This window comes from Vombatus ursinus, unplaced genomic scaffold (genome assembly GCF_900497805.2).
Source record: "Vombatus ursinus unplaced genomic scaffold, bare-nosed wombat genome assembly UNPS02014818.1, whole genome shotgun sequence".
In the NCBI taxonomy this organism is placed as follows: domain Eukaryota; kingdom Metazoa; phylum Chordata; class Mammalia; order Diprotodontia; family Vombatidae; genus Vombatus; species Vombatus ursinus.
The window spans coordinates 39,269,160-39,287,799 of record NW_020954596.1 but is presented as its reverse complement, the minus strand read 5'-3'; positions in this window follow the sequence as shown (position 1 = coordinate 39,287,799).

The window sequence follows — 18,640 nt, the reverse complement described above, 5'->3', positions numbered from 1 at the left end:
GGCAACTTATGATGGGAGATTTCCAATTATATTCTATGAGGACTGAATGAAAGGAAGAGAAGGATTAGGGAGGATGTGATAGGTCTATCTTCAAGTAATTGAGGACTATTATATTTCAATTCCTTCCTTCCTCCCTCCCTTCCTCTCTCTCTCTCTCTCTCTCTCTCTCTCTCTCTCTCTCTCTCTCTCCATTCATTCATTTATTCATTTATTTATTTTTACTTGACTCAAATAGAGCAAAATGAGGAACAAAGGGTGGTAACTGCAGAAACACATCTGATTTTACCATAAGGAAGAACTTATTAAAAATCAAAGTTCCAAAATTAGATTAGGTTACTTCAGTGTCAGGAGGGAATGAACTGGCCATCCACAGGTTCAGAGATGAATGTCTTATTCTAATATGGGTTGGGTCAGATGACCTGTAAAATTCCACCCAACTCTAAGATTCTATCAATAATTCTATGAACCTAGTTTTGAAGGATGTTGATATGAAGTCTGATTAAGAGCATTCACAGTTATTGTTTACAGTCGGCCAACCACAAGAAGAGGAAGAATGTTTGAACTGGCTTTTGCACTAGAATGGGAATTGCTTACAAAAGGCAATAACTAGCCCAGGTGTTTTCTGTTGCCTTCCTGGCTGGGATCAGGCAAAGTGATTCTGTTATAAGCATCTATGTGGGGAGAAAGGTCTTAAGCCTTCATCTACCTATCTAGCCTCAGACATGGCCAGGAAATATGAGTCTTCTCTTCCTTGCATTTCTTTGGGGCAGCTAGGTGGTGCAGTAGATAGAGCACTGGACCTGGAGTTGGAAGGACCTGAGTTCAAATCTGGCCTCAGATACATAACACTCACTAGCTGTGTGATTCTGGGCAAGTCATTTAACCCCAATTGCCTCAAAAAAAAAACCCCAAAACAAAATGATGCTTTATCTTTGTATTTCCTCTTTTATATGAAGAGGTATTGAAGACAGTGGTGAGTTTGTGAGCTGTGAAAGGCCACAAGTGTAAGGAACTGTGATTCCACTGTTGGGAGAACAAACCAGAGTTTTCTATGAGCCGAAGATTAAGCAACATTCTGAGGAACAGAGATCAGACCTGGTGCTATCTCAGATACTATTAGTAGTTATGCCACATTTGGATTTGAATTTGATAAGGAAATGTTTTGTAGAAAACTGCTTTAAGTTTTAGACCATTCTCTTTGGGTACTAAGTTGAAAAAGGGAAGGGTATGCTCCCTGACATTGGAGGGAATTTTTACTTATTTTATTGATATATCTTCTTAGTAAGTATCCTTTTGTAAAAGCTGATTGTTATTAATTAATTAAACAACACTAAGTCAATCCTGCAAATGTTGTGGAGTATACAAGGAATGGAGTTTGAGTCAACTGCAAGAGCAAAGAATCACCCTAACCCTCAGATTCTAGAGGTACTCTTAGAATCCTGAGAGGGAGAGAGATATACTTTTGCTTTGGGGACCTGATCCATCAGTGTGAGTTAGGCACACTGAAAAAGATCTGTTCTTAAGGAACTTAAATTCTTCCAGAACACTAGTTTATTTCTTAAAAATCCTAAGCAATGAGTAGTGCTCACATTAGGAAAAAAAAATAAAAGTGAGAATTGCCTTAATAAGAACTCATTGATAACATATATTGCAGGCTATGACTATAAATTTTTTTTATATTTTTGTTTTCTATGTTTTTGCATTTAATTCAATAATGTTGATCTGTCAATGTGGTTTTCTCAATATGATGCTCGATACCCCCCCTTTTATTGAGAAATAATTTTAACTGACTGCTTTCCTATGTAGAAATAGAGTCAAAATGTTTCCAAGTCAAGAGCTCAGGAGCTTTAAAAGAGTAAATAATTCTAAAAATATCAATTTTCACTGCTTCCCATATGAGAAGTAATACTCTCTATTTCAAGTATGAGTGTGGGAAGAGGTGCTGAGTCAGCAATGTTCCTACTGTAGCATACTTGTTTCACACCCATAGAGCAAAGAGATTAGCTGCTTCCTCCTGGGGGAAAAAGAATATTCTTCTGGAAAAACTTTCCTCACTATTCTACTTAACTGCATGCTTTCCTGGGCCTTAAGTCAATAATCTCTCTTCCTTTTGAGTATGGTACTTTCTGTGATACAAATAAATTAGGAAGCTTAGTGCTTCTCCCTTTTCATGTCCTCTCATTAAAGAGAGGTCACTGTTCAATGTCTTCTACTCAGAAACTGGGAATAGGAGCCCCTTAACTATGTATTATGGTTTGAAAAAGAGGTTCCCCATAAAATTTTTTCACCTTCAGGAAAGCAATGCCTGAAGAATTGGAAAAGGAAAAGAGGGAAGAGAAGGAAACTAATGTTGAAAGTAGAATGAGGGCAATGTAGAGTGCTAGAATTAGATACAAGAATATCTGAGTTCAAATCTGATCTCAGATACTTAACAATTATAGTCACTTAAACTTTCTGTGCCTCAGTTTCCCATCTGTAAAATCCTAAGAATAAGATAATAGCTAGCTAGAGCATTTACAGAGCATTAAAGGTTTGCAAAGTTCATCCCATATATTATTTTATTTAATCCTCACAACAATTCTGTGAGTTAGGTCAAATATATTATTTATCCCCATTTTATGAAAGGCAGGATTCAAACTCATGTCTTCCTGTCTCCACGTCCATCACTCTATCCACGGTGTCACTAAAAGGTTTACCTAGATGACTTTTGCATCCTTTCTAACATTATGATCCTCTGATCTTGTGTTACTTGTTTTAGAAATAAAAATTTTGCATTCAGACCCAGCCTATTAAGCTCTGTGAATTTGGCCCATGTAAAAAAAAATCAAATTGCATGGGATCAAATGGAATTGATAGAGGGCTTTAGGAGGATGTCTAATTTAATGGGATCATTTGGCAAAAAAGTCAAGAAATAGTATTGCATAGATGAAAACAGGGAGAATTTCTAAATTCTATAAATCAGAGAGCAGTTACATGAAATATAACTTCCTTTACGTAAATGTAAAATTTTCAGTTGCTTTGATGTTGTTTCATGGACTAGTGTTAGCTACCACAGTGGTGTTGAATTCAAATAGAAACAGTGGCCACTAATCAGAACATCGGGATCCCTGTGGGACACAAAAAGATTTAATTTAAAATATAATATTATCTGTTTTATTGCATTTTTATTTTGTTAATTATTTCCCAGTTACATTTTGATTTTGTTCAAGATGCACTTATGGGCTACATAAAGCTTGTGTGTCTCGTGTTTGACACCTCTGAGCCTTGCTGTTGATATTCTCTCTGTTGTCCACAAAGACAGGGACCAAGTTTTCACCAATCTTTCTATCCCCAGCACTTAGCACTGTATCTGACACATAATAAATGCTTAGACTAAGTCCTCCTCAATGGGTGTATTATTCCAAGGAGATTAGAAGTTCAAAGAAAAAAAATGAAAACTATTAGGTCATCTCAGAGACAAATTGATCGTGGGGAAAATAAATTACAACATCAAATCAAATAAAAGACATATGTAATATATGGAATTATATGAAAGTATTCAAAGTGTGCCAGAAATTTAATCATGAAATTAAAAAGAGAGCAAGCACTAATTTCATAATCAATAGACTGTACCATTTCATCCCATATCCAATGTAGGTAAAATGCTTTAATAATGGTCATTACAGTAAAATACATCAGTATTTTCATTTTGGTGAACTCCAAAGACACTATATAAATGTCTAATGAAAGAAAGAATGGGCTTGATTTCACTCTTCATGCTTTTGCTTGTGTGTCCCATAGAAATTGTAAGAGGAATAGCTGAGCCCATCTCCTCTCAAAGTATTTTGTTTGTTTTTGTTTTCCCAGGAAGAGAAGAGAATAACACCTTCTCCCTTCCCCCTTTCTAAGAGCAACCTCTTGTGTTGGTGGTTCCTCTTTAAGCTATTCTTTAATGTTTACAGGAAGTCAAGTCTAGAATAGGTAGATCCTGCAAAGAATTCTATGAAAGACAATGTGACCCAGCTCCCCTTCCATGCAGGCTTAGTATGGGAAAGAGAGAAATAATCAAAAAGGAATCTGACATTTACTTAATGCTTTATGGTTATAAAGGGTTTCAGAAACACTATTGTACTTAATTAGAGCATTAAATTTTCAATGATACCTCAATCTTGATTTTTTTCATGTACTATGGTTACCCTTCTGTGTACCACAAATACTAAAGAGAAGATACTCAGTCTTTCCACCTGATACCTTTTCATGTAATTGAAGAGATCTTTCATAGGTCTTTTGAGCCTTTCTCTTTTCTAGGCTAAATATTCCCAATACCTTCAACCAATCCTCATATTACATAGACTAATGATTAGAATTCTGAAATCAAATCTTACTGGAAAGAACTCAATTAGATACATTACTACCTATCTAATAGCATTCTTAATTTATACTTTTGATGTGGTTAAATGGATGATCACTAAATAGTGACCAAATGAAACATTAAATGAAACAACATTATTAAACATAGAACTCATCACCTCATGGCTACTATAGAAAAACTATTACTTCCTCACCAAAAAGGGAGAAGAGGATTGATATTTTGAGAGAACATGATAAACGTATTTAAAATTAGCAGAAATAGTTTGGGGAAAAATAGAGTCACCAGTTCACAAAATAATGTTAAAAGCTGAGAATAGTTTGATCTCACCAGATTTGTCAAATATAAGCGAGTGATTTACCTCAATATTGAGCCTATGAAATGGCTAAAATCTAAGAGTGGAATTAAATATCTCTGTTGAAGACATGTAGATGAACTCACTCAAAAATATGCCTACAGAGAAAGAATGAACATACGGTAGAGTCATGTAAAATTAAGGCTGCGATAGTGATTCAGGATCTGGTCATCCCCACCAGGAATTTCAGAGATGTTATGCTTAAGGAGGCTGGAGTTATAGATCGATGCAGAATATGGAAGGAAATATGGAAAGAATGCAAATCATCACTGCAAGCACCTTAGTAATTAGCCCTTAGTAATTTCATTGCAAGACATCACCTGATGGATTAGAAATTGGTTATTTTTCAGAAACAGACAAGAATTTCCCATAGTATAAAAACAAAACACAAAATATCCTTGAGAATTCAAGAAATGCATTGTACTGGAACAGAGCCAATTATTAATCAAAATTATATGGACATAAAATTTATCAATGAAATTATAAGAATAATTGTTTAATAGATGTTACCATTCCAAATATTCATCATGTGAAACATACATGAAACAAAAATTAACAAAAAAATTAACAACAAAAAGCCTTTCAAAATACATCCATTTAGCAGAAAAAATCAAAATCATGTGGGATAAGGCAAACATCATACCCATAGTCTTATCCACTACTGAAGTTATTCTGAAGATATTTTTATTGAATATACTGAAGGTAATTCTAATTCTCAAAGGTTTTACTAAGTTACCTACATTATGTTGTGTTGGTTATTATGTATGTGTGTGTATGTGTTTTCTCAATTCTACTTTTTTCATTCTGCATCACTTTGTACAAATTTTCTCTTGATTTCTGAGTTTCTAATATTCATTACCTCTTATCCCATATAGATATTTTCTCTCTCCAACACTTGTGTCTGTTTCTCTATAATATTAGAGTATTTGAACTATGGTTACCTGTATATGTTTTGTATCCCTTTACAAGGGTTCAAAAGGTCCAAGATTTCAATGGTATAGACATTCCATCTACTTGTATTGATGTAAATACTACTTCCTATTTAAAAATGGTTCATTTAATCCATAATTATTACCCAATCAAGACGCTGATCACTGTTGTCTACAGATATCCAGGACACACTTCATGATTTCCCTGACTGGCTCATATTTTTTCTTTCCTCCTTCAAAATAACTTCCTAATTCCTCAACTTTCATTGACCATGATTCCATCGCAGAGGTGGTCATGCCTTTAATCTTGTCAACACTCACAATTATTCTACATCCATGTTCATAAATTTTGAAATTCCTTTGTCTGATCATAATCTAATGTGATTCTACCTTTACTTATGCATTGCACCTCCAAACCCTGTTCTTTCTTATTTTTGTCCTCAACCACCAATCCTTCAATTCTTTCCCAAACCATCATCTCTTCCCCAGATATATTCTCTACCCTTTTCCATCTTGACCTCTTGGTGAACTGGATCAAGTTTATATTTTCTATTTGTCTTGAATCCTTTAACCCCTTTATTTTTTAGATCTTGCTCTGCCAAATCCCCATTTTACTTTACTCTTACCATCTGTGGCCTTTGTTCCTAGTCACATGCTGCTGAGCGAAACAGGGTCTTCTTATGATAATAAGAATAATCTCCTCTGGGCTCTCACTGTGACAAGGCAATCCTGTTATACCTCCCTACATTGTTCACTTTTCCACTCAGCATGAACTTTTTAAACTGTTTCATCTCTTCTCAAAGGTCCCATAAATCCTCTTCTCTCATGCTCTCAAAGAAGTACTTTGCCTCATATTTCACTGAAAAAATTAAGGCTACTTTCCAAAATATCCTCTTCTCTGTTTCTCATCTCACATCACACATATGAATTCTGCAACTATCTCCTACTTCAACATTATTTCACATGAAGAGGTAAAACTTTTCCTTACCAAGTCCAGCTTTCTATACACACAAGCAATTCCTTTCCATTTAGTATCCTGTAGCAGATTGTCCTCTCTATCATCCCTACTCTTCAGCTAATCTCTCTACTGACTGCTACACTGCTACCTACAAACATTTCCACATCTCCCCCATCCTCAAAATAGTTCTTACATGATCCAATCATCCTTGTTAGCTAATGCCTTATATCTTTCCTCCCTTTTGTGGCTAAACTCCTGGAGAAAGCTGTCTAACATGCATACCTATGCTTCCTTTAATTTCTTTTTAACTCTTAATGGTCTGACTTCCAAACTCATCATTCAACTGAAAATGCTTTCTCTAAAGTTACTAATGATCTCTTAATTGAAAAAAAAATAAACTTTGCTCAGTCATCATCCCATGCCTTGATGTTTTCTGTTCTCTAGGTTTTTATGACACTGCTTTAACTGGTTCTATTCTTACCTGTATTCTATTCTATATTCTATTCCTTCTTTGTCTCATTTGCTAGATCTTTGTCCAGTTCATTCCCACTAATTGATGGGTGCCTCCCCAAGGCTTGGGCCTGGGACTTCTCATCTCCATTTAGACTATTTGACCTAGATATCTCATCAGCTCCCATTGTTTCAATTATCATCTTTATGCAAATGCCTCTCACATCTACTTATATAGCACTAACCTCTCTCCAGACCTCCAGTCTCATATCCCCATTTTCATTTTAAACATTTCAAAATGAATATCTTAAAGACATCTTAAACTCACCATGTCCAAAACTGAACTCATTTTTCCTCCAAAACTTCTATCTATTCCACTGAATGGCAACACTTTCCTCCCAGTACCCCAGGCTTGGAACTTAGGTGTCATCTTCAACTCTACTCTCTCTTAGCCCAACATCTAGTCTGTTGCCAAGTCCTGTTGTTTTCACCTCCATAACATCTCTTGCATGCACTACCTTCTCTTTTCTAGTACTACTCGGCTGTTGGTGAGGCCCTATTCATTTCATGCCTGGACTATTGCAATAGGTTTTCGGTTGTTCTCCCTGGCTTATGTACCTTTCCACTCCAGTCCATTCTTCACTCAATTATCTAATTGATCTTCCTAAAGCATAGGTCATCTCATTCTCCCATTTGATAAACTTCAGTAGCTCTCTATTACAAATATTAGAAAATCATCTTTTTGGCGTTTTTAAAAGTTTTTCATAACCTTTGTTATTACTACCTTTCAAGTCCTCTTATACCTTAACCCCTTACACATACTCTGTGATACAATGACACTGGCATCCTTTATCTTCCTTGAACTCAACTTTCTTTCCAACCCTGAGCATTTTCCCTGGTGTTTTCCATGCTTGGAATTCTTCCCTCCTTATATTTATCTCCTAGATTCACTGGCTTCCTTCAAAGTTCAGGTAAAGTTCCATCTTCTGAAAGAAGCCTTTCCCAGTTCTCCTGAATCTTATAGGATCATCCTCTAGAAACTATGTCCCCAGTTTTTCCTTTGTATATTCTATTTATACACAAGTGTTTGCAGGTTGATTACCCATTATAGTCCTTGAGTGTACACTCCTTGTGAGCAGGGATTTTTTAAAAATGTTTTTATTTTTGGCTGTGGCTATGCCCAATCTCCCAATTCTATTACCAATTCTAGCCTAGCTCTCCATTGTCTTACCTCCCTATGGCCCCTGGCCATTTCCCACCCTTAATCCTTGCTAGGCTCCATTCTCCCTTGGCCCCAGGTCCAAGTCCCAGGTGTTCTCTTCACCCTGACTTATTGGCCTCTCCCGTTCAGATCTTCCTCAGACCCCTCCTCCTATCACTCCAAACTATTGGCCACAGTCTTTCTGTATATAAGTCCACCTTGTCTCCATTAAGATGCTCAGATTCCTAGAATCTACCTAATTCCTCACAGAATCTCATATTTCTTAAGAGTCTGGCTAATACGGCAGATCTTTAATAAACCTTGTCTTTGGCTAAAAAAATTTTTTTTTTCTTTGTGTCTCCATTGCTTAGTAAAGTGCCTGGCACTTATTTTATGCTTAATAAATAGTAGCTGACTGATTGAATCACAAGAAGTACTAGGGCAACCACAAGGTATTAGATACCTTTAAGAGAGACCAAGGGGAATGCAGTGAAGAGGCTGCTGAAAGAGGCTGTGAGACATAGAAAGAGAAGAATGGAATTACTAGAAACCCATTTTGCCGACTTTATCATTTTGTCAAGGACTAGCACCAGCACTGTGTCATATATATGTATAACACATACATACACACACACACACACGTATATATATATATATATATATAATGTATATATGGAGCTAAATAATTATTTGCTGAATTGAAGTACTGTTATAGTACTAACAAGTACTGTTAGAGTTATGCAGTATAAATATGAGAAGTTCATGAAATGAAAAATTTGTCAGATGTGGTAATGAGTCAAGAGATTTATTAGAGTAAAAATACTTAAATTATGTATATTACTCTGACTTACTTCCTTGAGTCCCTTAAAGCAGAGATCAAAGTACTGTTGAACATAAGTAAAAAAATAAAAAAAAATAATAAACATTAAATGATATCATAGTGCTACAGTAATTTTCAAAGATGGCATTTATGTTTATATCCTGACTTTAGCTAAACTGAGATCAAAACACTGTAAACAGAATATTTAACTCAATTCTAATTAGATTTTCTAGGGCCAAATGAAGAAGTTATTTTGTGTCATGGTAAAAATGTTGTCAAATCTTTTCTTCTGCAGAATGCTAACCCTTATAGTATTGTATTGCATGAATTAAGTCTTAAGACCAAGAGTATCTTTAATCTAATTGAATAGGAAGTGACTTTCCAGAACTCTGAGATAAGAAAAATTAGCAGTAACACACACACACACACACACACACACACACACACACACAAATACACCTTCTCAGATATCTACTACCTTTTTTTTATTTACTGAACTTTCACTTATGGTAGCTTAGTGAAATTAATTTACATGATAAACAATTTAAACTTAAAAGAATGATCTAGTAACATCAGACATTATGCAATCAACATATAATTCAAGTTTGTTGCATTTTTCACCTTAAGATACTATAATCAGTTTCCTAATATTTCAATTACCTTAAAATGTTTTCACTCTGTGGGAAAAAAAAAAAAAACAACTATACTACATCTCCACTAACAATTATATAATTATACCAGATAAGGTGAACAAAAATAGTGAAGTCATCTAAAGTGTCCCTTTAACTCTTACATTTGAAAAATAATACAAAATTGGAAAAAAAATAGAATTCTTAACTCCTACTACAATGACTTCAGAAGAAGAGTTTTAAACAACAGCAACAAAACACTATTCAGCTGAATGGGGTTGATTTTAGTAGGGAGGGGATATGATGACATGAACAGAATGCTGAACTTAGAGAGAACTTTGCATTTGAATTCTGCTTCTGAAACTTAAGAGTTTCGTGGTTTGGGGCAAATCATTTAAACTATCTGAGACTTAGTTAACTTGTGTAAAATGGGGGTGCTACTTGTATAATCCATTTCATAGGGTTATCCTGAGGAAAATGCACCTTAAACTGAACATTAAATCCTATGTAAATATAAGTTTTTGCAATGATTATTGTAATGTCTTGTTCTGGGTTTTAGGGATAGCTAAGATATTTAATTTTTTAGGTACTAGGATTGCAAAAACAACCGAAGTATAATCTTCCTCTCCTCCAATCATATTACAAGCAGTGAAGATGTCCTATACCTAATGTCAGGAAATCCTGAGATTTAAATACTGGTCTTTCCAGATTTTATATAAAATTTTGTATTATATTTTATCAAATACAATCGTATTATAATTTGTGACTAATCTAAGTTCCTCATTGGGTCTAATATGAACCCTTTCAATAACCTTCTTTTTCCTCTTCTTTACTTAAGTCTCTCCCTTCTCCAATCTATTTTCCACAGAGCTGCCAAAATGACTCCTAATAGATTCTAGTGGCTCTTGCCATCTTTAGGATCATCTGTAAACTCCTATGCCTAAAATGTATAGCTCTTTACAATGCCTTTCCCCTTTCTACATTTCCAGTTTTCATACACCTTACTCCCCTCCATTATGGTCCATACATTCTTGTCTATGTATATTACCTTACACATGACATACTATGACTTGTTAACATGACTTTACATTGGCTACCTACCCAGCCCATGTCTAGAATTTTCTTTATTCTTACCTTTATCTCATGGAATCCTTGGAAACTCGGTTCCAGTGACACTTTCTTTTCAGAGTATTTTTTGATTATACTGTTGCTAATGTCCTCCTTCCCCAAACTACCCCTTATTCCTGGTGTGCTGAAGCCAGCTGTAGCTATATAGCAGAGAGAAAATTTAATATTTTCAGTGTAAGCATTTACACTTCAGTTATAGGTAAGCAATATAGTCAGAACTTGATTTATTGTTTTGTTGATAGGCTAGATTTAAAAACATGTTAATAATGCAGACAAAACTTAAAAGTATACATACATATATTTTTTTTTATCAGAAAGCCTGGCTGTTAAACAAATATCAGCACACCCTTGCCTGTATTTCCTTTGCATATTCTTACATGGGTATATGTTGTCTTCTCCATTAAAATATAAGCTTCTTGATGGCAAGCTTTGTTTCACTTTTGATTTTGTATTCAAACTCCAGTAGCTGGTACATAGTAGGTTCTTAATAATATTTGTTGATTGATTATTGGCTTTGATGGAGGATACCAGTTTATGAATACAAGCATGCCTTACATAATGTTGTCACAACCTTATGTATTATTATGATCACAATAACATGTTATTATGATATGATCAATATCATCACAATAATGTATTATTATGATATGACCAAAACCTATTCTGATGTTTGGTGGGTCAATGATTGATAATATATAAATTATTGTTTTTACAAGACTAATTACCTCTTATAATATTTACTTTTTCTAATGTGTTTCTATGAAACATTAACTGTGTTAAATTGTTTATACCTATTAGGTTCACAAGCAGTAATGCTTGGGCTTTATCTCCTTGATTTTGCACAGACATCATGTTGTCTAGTTTAGAAATCTTTTTTTTCCCTTCCTTTTCTAGTTTTTGGCTGTATTCTAGATATTTGCAGTTATTGGATATGTACCTTCCAAATAAGTTAGAGGTGGCTTATTTATAGAGGCAAAGAAGATAAAACTTGACCTAAAATCAAGAAGATATGGACTGAAATGCCAACTCTGTCTCATTACTTTCTGAGCCTTAGTTTCTATAAAATGGTGATAATAATACCCCTAGCACATAACTCACATAGTTGTTGAGAGGGTCAAATGAGTGAATGTTTATAAAGCACTGAATAAATGATTTATTTGTTTTACTTTCTTTGTTGTGGACAAGAAAAGATAAACAATTGTATTCTAACATTTCTTAAGTGATTCTAAGGACCAAAGGTCATAGATTTGCAGCAAGATGGAAGCTTAGAAGTCATCTAGCCCAACTGTCTCAATTTTATAGATGGGGGGAATCAAAGCTTAGTGTCTTAGTGACTATTTTCCTCCTGTTCACAGATGACCACACATTTTGAGTTGAAAAGTATCTCAGAGGCCATCTATTGCAAATGCTTCATTCTATAAGTAAGGAAATTGAGGCCTACAGAGAAGAAGTGAGCTGTTCAAGGTCACATATGTAGCATCAGTGGTGGAATCTAACCCAAATCCTTTGATTCCCAAAGTGCTGAGTGTACTTTCCAAGATACTACACTGCCTCTCTATTCTGATAACTTTAAAAAATATTTTCAAAAATAACTTTTTTGCATTAGTGATTCAATAGTGCCTGTAATTTGAATCGCTGAAGTTGGTAATAGAATGTCCAAATTGTGGTTGAGCACGTGAGGTAATTGTTCCATTATACTCCATACTGATCAAATGATTATTAGAGCATCAGAGCACTAATATCCAAGCCATCAGTGACTGGGGATATGGAGCACTTGGAGAGTTTTCAGAGGGGAGAGGCAAATATGATTAAAGACTGTTGTTGCAACAGATTACTCAGCCTCACTCTTGCTAGGCATGCACATTCGATGTCTCCAGATTTTTCTAACTACTTCCTAATCGGCACTTACCAACTGCTTTTACATAATGATAAGTACATTACTAACTTAATGTCATATATATATGTACATATGTATATATGTATATATACATATGTACATATATATATGTCCTTGTTATTTTTCTTATATTTTGAGCTTCTGATAATACTTCATAGGAGGAAGAGAAAAAGGATTAGATTATCTTTGGGAAATTTGGTAGTATTTTTAGTGACTTCAGACTTCTCTCTGAAATGAATAAAAGCCCATATTTTTAACAACAGCATTCTTCTAGTGATATTATCAGATTGTAAGTCATGGAATATTAGTCACCAAAGAAATAAACTTAAAGGTTACCCAAAGGACAGTAGAGGGGTCTATCTGGAGCATGAGCAAGGAATAACAGATGGCAGACCAAGAAGTATTGATTTAGTATCAAAGGTCCTCATTTTGAATTTCAGCATTCCCACTTACTACCAATGTGACATTAGGTAAGCAATTTCTCCCCTCTGATCTTTTGTTTTTTTCACCTATAAAATTAAGGACTTGGACTAGATATGCTCTGAGTTCCCTTTCAACTTAAAAGCTATAATTTTAGATCTTAAGAGAATCAGTATAAAGAATGTCACAGACATATCTAACTTTCTAGATGGGCTAGTCATGTAATCAGAGTAAGTGATAAGAAATAGAAAATCCCTCTATGCTATGTCAATGCAAAGGCCCTCAGCATGTTAGATAGACTCTCTGAGGAAGATATGGACAAGAGTTACACAGGATGCTAAGGCCTGGCCTCCCTCAAAAGGAGGACTTCCATGTCTGGGATAAATGCTAAAGTAGCTGACATTTACAAAGTACTTCAAGGGATGTATGAGGTATTCAGGAGGACTAGGACCTCTGGTACAAGGGCTTGCTAAACCCTTTTCAGGGAAGCTCATCCAAGTTTGGTGTCTACCTGGCATTCAACTCTCACCTATGTCTCCAAGAAGCTATAAAATGTGTAGTGGCCACACCCTGATAAAACCATCTTGACAGACAGGCAAAACCAGGTTGAGGGTGACTGACTGGCCTCAAACCCATCAATAAGTTAGGGGGACATCCATCTCAAGCATATGAAGACTTTTCTGGTGGATGAGAACAATTTGTTCCAATGACCATGAGGGCAGTTGAAGCAAGTGCTGTGGAATACTTAGAGCTTGGTCAAACATCAAAGACATCAAGGTCATCCACCACATCCCAGACCATTGCCAATTTTCCTGACTTTTTTGTCTTGCTACTCAACTTCAGTGACTCAGGAAAAAAGAGTAAGGCTAATTACTTTGTGCAATTCTACAGCACCTATATCCAATTCACACACAAGTCAAGACATCACCCTTGATGTCATTGGTCCTCTTCTAATACAAAGGAAAAACAACAATAACAACAAAAAAGTTTGATAATGTTAAGCAACCTTATAAAGTATGGACTACAAGATTATTATACCAAATTTTTAGATAAGCAAATTGAGATCCTGTTTTATTGCTCCAAAGTGCATCTATGCTGCCATGACTCTAAGAAAAACAGTTTAAATTATATCATCAAAGAAATGTATATTTATGACTGGAAAAGAAAGACTTCCCAGAGATCAAGAGTCAAATGCCAAGTATTATTATTAATATAACAATTAAGGCCATTACATTTAGTCTTTGAAGCATCTAGCACTGTATCTGACAAGCAAAGTGAATAAATCAGGGATTAGGGTGGGACTGACAAACTAAACTCTACAATAAATGAATTTATTAAAGGCAAACAGACTAATTACTCTATTTGGTGAGGGAACCATTCCATTCTGAGCCTCCCTGCCCTCCAGATACTTAGCACTGCCCTTTAGGTGTTACCGGTTATAGTATCAAGGGGGATGATAAGGCACAATAATGCTAGCTAACTATTTATAACTATTTTGATATGATTTAAGTGAACCCAATCTATGTTCATGCTCTAAAATATACCCCACTTAAGATCATAGTGTAAGGCCATTGGGATATCATTGCTTCCAATTTTCTACTAAAAATGCAAATAACCTTTTGAAGAGTTATAGTAAACTTTTATCAGCTACCACTTTAGCTAACAGTTAACACCTTAGGTAGCAATTAACTGTGAACTCCTTAGCCCAGTATAAGCAGAAATTGGACACAATAAAACCATTTCCCCCTTCCCCTCCAGCATTTTTATACAGGTGTGAACAGGACCAAAGGATCATTATAACCTCCTTAATGGAAAAAAAAAAGAAAAGAAAGAAATTACTGAAAGACAGCCAGACACATGTGTACTACAAGAGGAGAGACAACATATGGTCTAGCCAAATGAGTAACATTCCTATTATATGGAGAATTAGAAGACCTGATTTTGAGTGATGATTCTGCTACTTGTTAGCCCTGGTGTTGGGCTGATGACTTTTCCTTTTCCAAACTTTAATTTTGCTCATCTATAAAAACGGGAACAATAAGACTTGTACTACTTATCTCACAGAATTGGAAACATTCACAAATGTTACATCATTTAAATGATCACTTGTGATGATGGTGGAGAAAAGCCAGGAAGTTGTCTGAGCTCTCCCCAGTTTCCCTCAGAAACAATGTTAAATCAAGCCTCTAAATGGATTCTGTAGCAACAGACTACAAAAAGAGTAAAAGAATTTTCCAGGTTAAGATAACTTGAATGAACTTCAGGAAAGGTCTGTCTCACTTGAGTAGAAGTGGAGTGCAGTCCAGCACAGATGGTGTCCAGGCAAGCAGTGAGAGGCTCTCAGCCACAGTATAGATCAGCAACTGAGGCCCTATGGTTCTGGATCAGCAGAACAATGACACAGTAGGCCAGCTATGAGGCCTCCAGCCCCAGTGCAGAAGGTAAATGCTAGCCTTAGAACCCAGGGCACAACAGGTACAATCGGGCCAGGCTACTCCAGCACAGTGGCCAAGGAGTTAGCACCTGAGGCCTCTGTGCAGAAAGTCAGTGACCTGGCCCCCAGCACAAGAAGCTTGGGACAGTGCCCCCTGTGCCCCAGGAGCAGAGCTCAACTTTAAAAACCATGTAATAGGCTAAAATGAATAAGAAACAAAGAAGCAATGATCATAGAAAGCTAGTATGGCAACGGGGAAGAGTAAAATGCAAATTCAAAAAAAGGACAACAGTGTCAAAATACCTAGATGTGAAACCTCTAGGGGAATATGAATTGGTCTCAAGACCAAAAAGCCTGCTTGACAGAGTGCAAAAAGGATTTTTAAAATCACATAAGAAAAGTAGAAAAAAAATTGGGAAAAGAAATGAGAGGTATGCAACAAAGAGTCAAAAGTTTGGAAAAGGAAAAACAAAAATTGACTGAAGAAAACAATTCCTTAAAAAATACAATTGATCAATGAAGAAAAAAATCCACTGAAGAAAACAACTGCTTAAAAAGTAGAATTGACCAAATGGAAAAGAAGATATAAAAGCTAACTGAAGAAAATAATTTCTTAAAAATTAGAATTGGGGGGTGGGCAGCTAGGTGGCACAGTGGATAAGGTCCGGCCTTGGAGTCAAGAGAACCTGAGTTCAAATCCAGCCTCAGACACATGACACTTACTAGCTGTGGGACCTTGGGCAAGTCACTTAACCCCGATTGCCTCACTAAAAAAGCAAAAAAAAAAAAAAAAAACAACAAGAAGTGGAAGCTAAAGAAACCATGAGAAAACAAAAAACAGCCAAAAAAAAAAAAAAATCAAAAGAATGAAAAAAAAATAGAAGAAAATATAAAAATAACTCATTGGAAAAACAATTTAACTGAAAAATAGATACATGAGAGGTAATTTAAGAATTATCAGACTACATGAAAGCAACGACCAAAGAAAGAGTCTGGACATCATCTTTCAAGAAATTATCAAGGAAAAATGCCCTGATATCTAAAACCAAAGGGTAAAATAATCATTGAAAAAACCCATAGATCACCTCCTGAAAGAGATCCCAAAATGAAAACTTTAAGGAATATTGTAACCAAATTCCAGAATCATCAGGTCAAGGAGAAAATACTTCAAACAGCTAGAAAGAAATAATTTAAATATTGTGGAGCCACAATCAGCACTACACAGGACTTAGCAACTTCTACATTAAAGGATCATGGGTTTGGAATATGGTGTTCTGGAAGGCAAAGGAGCATGGATTACAACCAAGAATCAACTACCCAGCAAAATTGAGCATAATCTTTCAGGGGAAAAGATGGATTTCCAATGAAATAAGGGACTTTCAAACTTTCCTGATGAAAAGACCAGACCTGGACAGAAAATTTGATCTTCAAACACAAGACTTAAGAGAAACAGAAAAAGGTAAACAGGAAAGAAAAACAATAACAACATGATATTCAGTATGGTTAAACTGTTTACATCCCTACATGAGAAGATGATTCTTGGAACTCTTTAAAATTGTGTCTCTGTTAGGACAGTTAGAAGGAGTGTATTTAGATAGAGTGTGTAAGTATAAGTTGACTTTGATGTGATGATAAAAATAATTAAGGAGTAAAAAGAAATGATTGTACTCGGAGAAGAGGAAAGGAGGAGGTAGAATGGGTTAATTATATTACATGAAGAGGCATGAAAGACCTATTACAGTAGAGGAAAAAAAGGGAGAGGGTGAGTATTGTTTGAGCCTTACTTTCAACAGATTTATCTCATAGAGGGAATAACATACACACTTAGTTGAGTAGAGAAATATATCTTATCCTATAAAGAAGTATGGGGGAAAGGGAAAAGAAAAGGAGGGGGTTGATAGAAAGGAAGGCAGATTTGGGGAGGCAGTGATCAGAAACAAAACACTGGTGAGGAGGGACAGATTGAAAGGAGAGAGAAAAGTATAAAAGGGGGAAAATAAAATGGAGGCAAATACACAGTTATAAATCATAACTGTGAATGTGAATAGGATGAACTCTCCCTTACAATGAAAGCAGATAGTAGAGTAGATTAAAAACAAGAATCCTACAATATGTTGTATTCAAGAAACATGTTTGAAGCAGAGAGACACTCATGGAGTAAAGGTAAAAGGTTCAGCAGAATACATTATGCTTCAACTGAAGTTAAAAAAAAAGGAGGCATAGAAAATCTGATCTCAGACAAAGCAAAAGCAAAAATAGATCTAATTAAAAGAGATGATGATGAAAGAAACTACATCTTGCTAAGAGGTATGATTGACAATGAAGTAATATCAATACTAAACATATATGCACCAAGTCGTATAGCATCTAGATTCTTAGAGGAGAAGTTAAGTGAGTTACAGGAAAAAAAATAGACAGCAAAACTATACTAGTAGGGGACCTCAACCACCCTCTCTATGAACTTGATAAATTTAACTACAAAATAAACAAGAAAGAAGTTAAGAAGGTGAATAGAATTTTTAAAACATTAGATATGATAGACATATGGAGAAAATTGAATGGAAATAGAAAGGAATATACATTTTTCTCAGTGATAGGTGGCACCTACACAAAAAATTGATTGGGTATTAGGGTATAAAAAACTTGTAATGAAATGCAGAAAGGCAGAAATACTAAATGCATCCTTTTCAGATCATGATGCAGCAAAAATTACATGTAACAAAGGGCCATGGAAAGATAAATTAAAATTAAATGGAAACTGATTTATCTAAACCTAATGAATGAGTCAAACAACAAATTCATAGAAACAATCAATAATTTCATCAAAGAAAATGACAATAATAAGAAAACATACACAAATTTATTGTATATAGACAAAGTAATACTTAGGAGAAATTTTATATCTATAAATTCTTACATCAACAAAAGAACAGATCAATGAATTTGACCTGTAACTAAAAAAGCTAAAAAAAGAATAAATTAAAAACACCCAATTAAATACCAAATTAGAAATTCTGAAAATCATAGGAAAGATTAATAAAATTGAAAGTAAGAAAATTACTGAACTAATA